Here is a 5,446-nt window from a genome sequence, read left to right as displayed (position 1 = left end):
AGATTTAAAATGATTACCCCGACCAGATGATCATGACTGAACACCCCTTTCCGGCTGGCTGCTGCTCTGACCACTAGAACCACTAAAACTGGGCTGACCCCTATCTGATATCTGAAGTGATGCCTGAACTGGCTGACTAGGCTGACCCTGATACTGAGAAGGTTGTTGTTGGGGGTACTTAATATGAAATTATTCTGTGATCTGTGAATCACTGTAGCTTTCCTGGTAACATGGTCTCTTATCACTGCTCTCTTAGGCCTCACGATTTATCTCCTCTATAGAATAAACATGCTCAATTATCTCAGAAAAAGACTTTCCTGAAGTCACCAAACTCTGTGTAGCCCTACGAAGTGTACTCTCAATCCCTTAATGAAGCATCGAATCCATTCATACTTCGTAGGCAGAATCATAGTGGCATGCCTTGCTAACTCGTAGAATCTCGCCTCATACTCAGCCATGATATAAAACCCTGTCTCAATGCTGTAAACTCATTCTGAAGATGCTCACACATGCTGCGAGGCATATACTTCCCCAAGAAAGCCTCGGAGAACTGAATCCAAGTTACCGGTAGAGATCCAACTGGCCTTAGAATCAAGATAACCCCTCTACCACCTCCTCACTGTTATGTCTAACTGATAAGAAATAAAGTTTACTCCTCTCGCCTCAACCAACCCTAAATTTCAAACCTGCTCCTCACAACTGGATAGAAACTCATTAGCATCCTCTCCGGGGATCCTGAAAAACCTAGGTGGAGTCAATCTAAAAAATCGACCCAACATTTTCTACTCCTCTAAAGATATAACTGGATGGGTTACTGGCGGCTGTAGGACTACTAATACTGGCGGAACCTCTACCCTAGGCGCCGCAGTCGTAGGTTGTGCCCCTAAATCAACACCATCTTGTGTTGTTGGATGAGCACTCTCAGTCGGTGGACCACCAACTAACCCTAATCACTGTACCAATATATCTCGAAGGATCGAAGAGGATGTAAAATCGGGTGGAGCCTGGGCTGCCCTTGGTCTACCTGCTGTTGTGGTAGAATCCCTGGAGCTCTTTCAGTCGTCGGAGCTATAAGAGGATCAGGTGATGGATTCCTGGACTGATCTCGAACTGGGGATACTGCTCTATCCATCCCCTGACCTCTAGGTTGACCTCGACCCTTAATCAGAACTCTAGAAGCGAACCCGAGGTCTCGATCCCCGACTCTCAAAACCTCGCGTCCTAGCATCTACATAAAGAGTGCACCAATAAAAATTACAACCAACTCAGACCCAACGGATGAAAATAGATTAAGAAAATGAGATTATTCCCTAAAAATACTCTGTAGCCACCCGAAGATAGGATACAGACGTTTCTGTGCCGATCTGCGAGATTCTACTAAACATTGGCTCTAGTACCAACAGTACCGGTGAAACCTAAGCTCTAATAACAACCTATCATGACCTGATTTCTACAGTCGTGATGACGCCTACCTTATTCCCCCAGTAGGTAACAAGATATAGCCCAGAATAATAAGTAATGGGCTAATTGGCAGAAATAAAAAAAGATTGAGTATAATGATAGCAGTAGTAATAACAAGTAACAAATAGAAAGGAAACATATATCATATACTAAAATGAGAGAAGTAAAAGGACCAAATACACAAATGAATTCCTCCCAAGACCTAGTAAGGTCGGTACTAGAGCCACTACTAAAATATACCAGAGTACTAGACAGAATCCAAAATATATCCAATATATACAAACAGTCTTGGGTACAAAAGAGTAAACTGGAGTAGATAGAGAAGGATCAGCCTCGGACGACGGTAAGCTCACTTACTCCAAATCAGTACTGGAAGGTAGGAATCACGTCAATGTTGACTGCTACTACTCGGATCTGCATCAGAAAAAAGATGCAGAAGTGTAGTATCGTACCAAAGCAACGGGTACTCAATAGACATTATCGGTCGACTGGGCTCAATACAGAAAAGGTATAACTACAATGCAAGGGTGTAATTGGAGTCATCAGTAAATAGGCATGAAAAAGTAAACAACTACCAAGCTATGCAAACTTTGTAAAGGAATAAATATAAGCGATACAGAAAATAAGTAATGCAGTAATAACAGACAAATCAAACATAACCTAATTGGTCCCCTATAAGCCCGCTCGGCACACTGAAGAAGACAACTAACCCAACCGTACCCTCATAAGCTGGTGAGACACACAAGAAGTAATTAAAATAAACATAAATAATCCGTAACTGAACTGATCCTAAGAAATCGTAGTAGTCATCCAGATGTGCATCGGAATTGAATCGACACCAATGGGTAGTAAGGAGAGGCCAGATACCAAACTCGAACGGGTAGTGATAGATAATAACAAGAGGACATGTGCCGGATTCGAACCGAACATAGTGGGTAATAACCAAAAGCCACAAATATAATATACAACAAAACTCATAATCAGATGCCGAACTCGAACCGAAACTCAGAGGAACCACAACCATAATCAGATGGTGGTCTCGAATGGAAACTCAAAAGAACCACAACCACAATCAGATGTCGGACTCGAACCGAAACTCATAGTAATCACACCCAACTGTAATATTAAGATCCATACCACACTGTAACAATGACAACATGGTATCAAAATTTACAATCAATGACACAAATAAAGTATATACTGAACCTGAAAAGAAGCTAAAATACATCTAATTACCGTACGCATATCGTAATTTAAAAGGAGCAAATTTAAGGTTTTGCTATTTAATTCCACATCGAAAAGTGATAGACGCTATATTATATTGAAAGATAAAATATCAAAATTTACTAGAACAGGGTTCTAATTTGGATAAATAAGACCTATTATATATATCAAACGGTATGCAATTATAAGTACTTATCTAAAACTAGTACAATAGTACACAATTTCAGTAAATAAGCTTAATTTAAAGAAGCTTAATTTAAAGGTAGGGTAAACCTAACCTACTTGGATGCTCTCCGAGAAGCCTCCGAATCGTATCGAATAACTTGGTGTAGCTAATTGATCGCGTATGAATAAGCGTGCAGGGCATCACAACAAGTGCCTTTGACCAATCTTAAATGGAAACACGAAGAGGGAGATTGAGAAAAGTAATTAAGAATGCATGTATTCCAATCACACGTACAATATATATATAAATTTATCTATTAGCAATATGCTACTACTAATCTTGGTAAGCTAAAATCAAAGTGAGAAAGAAAGTCAAGCAGATATACATAATATATATAGATATCGTGCGTTCCATAGCTAAGAATAATTTTAACATCATATAATGACACTTATATTACATTACATGTGTCACCAAATAAGCTATGCTTAGCTAGCTAATTTGTTGTTGTTTTCCCATTTTCACGCCTCCACGTGAAATGGAGGTGGAATTAGTAAAATATATTTTTATCCCATCTTATATATATTTGAGTATTGCGTAGGTTTGTGATAAAATAACTATAATATTTTGAATATATCAAAATTAATAAAAAATTATTTCTAATAAAGCCTTTATTATATAATAGTAATATTTTAACATTTTTAAATTTAGTATTTCCGTTTAAAATACTAATAAATTATAAAAGCTATAATAAAATAATAAAAATATAGCATAACTTAAAGAATTTTATCAATATCAAAAACATTTTAGAAGCGCAATAAATTAAATTTCTACCAAATACTAATTTAAATTAAGTATTTCTCAATATATTCTGTAGTACTAAAATCCTCAAAGCACCACCTGAGAATCGAACTATCAGTCCCAGCAAATCAAAAATAAGTTGACGCAGTTATAGAAAACTTCTGCATATAAAACATATATTAAAATACAGAAAAACGACCGTGAGGGTCGTTACATCATGGCTTGGATTTAATCGAATTCAATCATTTTAGTACAAATGCGGTATATTTTTAGAAATTAAAGCTAGAGATCAAGACTTGGATTTAATCAAATCCAATAATTTTAGTACAAACACGGTATGTTTTGAGAAATTGGAGCTAGAAATCAATGCTCGCATTTAATCGAACCCAATAACTTTAGTACAAACACGATATGTCTTGAGAAATTGGAGCTAGAGATCAAAGCTCAGATTTAACCGAACCCAATAACTTTAGTATAAACACGATATCTCTTGAAAAAATTATTTAATAGGTATAAATTACTAATTTAGAAATTAGTAATTTAAAGTTTTCGAATTTTTAATCCACGAAACTTAAAGGGAAAAGAACATGGGGTGGCCATTTTAAAAGAAAAATTGGTACAATTTGAAAAGGTCGGCAAATGTAAACTGTCGGCTAAATTTAATTTTTTTTTTTGGCCATTTTGCCCAATTGGGCACATGCAATTTCTATACTCAATTGATACACTTTTATACCAAATTGATACACTTTTATAATATATTGATATACTTTTTAATAAAGAGAAAGGAAATTCTATGCAAGCACATGCAATCCCTATACCCAATTGGTACTCTTTTATACCGCATTAATAGACTTTTATACTACATTGATACACTTTTGTACTACATTAATATACTTTGATACCACATTGATACACTTTTATATCACGTTGATACAGTATATATACCATATAAATACACCTTTTACAGAGCAAATCTATACAAGCATATATAGTAATTCGTTATTCGTGAATTTGTTAACTTTACCTAAATTTTTGAGAAAATTTGTGCAAGCATATACAAAATTTATTAAACTCTGTACCTTTACAGTCCAAACATTCCTTAATTTTTTTTATTAAAAAGCAAGAGATAGTAGAAAAATGAAAAAATCAAAGTGTCACTATAGTATTAACTCATATGAAAAAAGATAGAGTAATTATGGGTGGACTTATATTTTATGTTTTTATTTTCGTGATCGTATCTAAAAAAATAAATAGGTGGACAGAGTGGACTTTTTTCAAAAAAAAAAAAAAAAGTTAACTACATTAAAAGAAAAAAAATAATGAAAATAAAAAAAAAAAAATAGGAAGAAAAATAACGTAACATGTAAAATAATTGATATTAAAAGTTAAACAATAAATAAAGAAAAGGCCAAAAAAAATGAGTAGTAGCAACAGAAAAATCTAAATGACTATCTATTAGAATTGCCAAATCAATGACTATATTAATAGAAATATTTTAGGCGAGTTAATATTTGTGTCTTTTCCCCAAACTTAAATCCTGCCTTCATATATATATCTAGAAAATGTACAACGTCCACTACCTTTTAGAAGAACGATGACGGATATTTATAATGAGTAAAAAAAATATATACACACATAATATTTATTGACATAGAAAAATCATCTGATAGAGTAGCAAGAAAAGTCAAGATTTGATGAATGATTGAAAAGAAATGAATTTATATTAAATCTACAAATGTCATAAAGAATACGTTTGATTAGGGATGTGCAAAAATTAAATCGATCGATAAACTAAAT

This window comes from Capsicum annuum, chromosome 7, assembly GCF_002878395.1.
Source record: "Capsicum annuum cultivar UCD-10X-F1 chromosome 7, UCD10Xv1.1, whole genome shotgun sequence".
Taxonomy (NCBI): Eukaryota; Viridiplantae; Streptophyta; class Magnoliopsida; order Solanales; family Solanaceae; genus Capsicum; species Capsicum annuum.
This window is presented reverse-complemented; position numbering follows the sequence as displayed.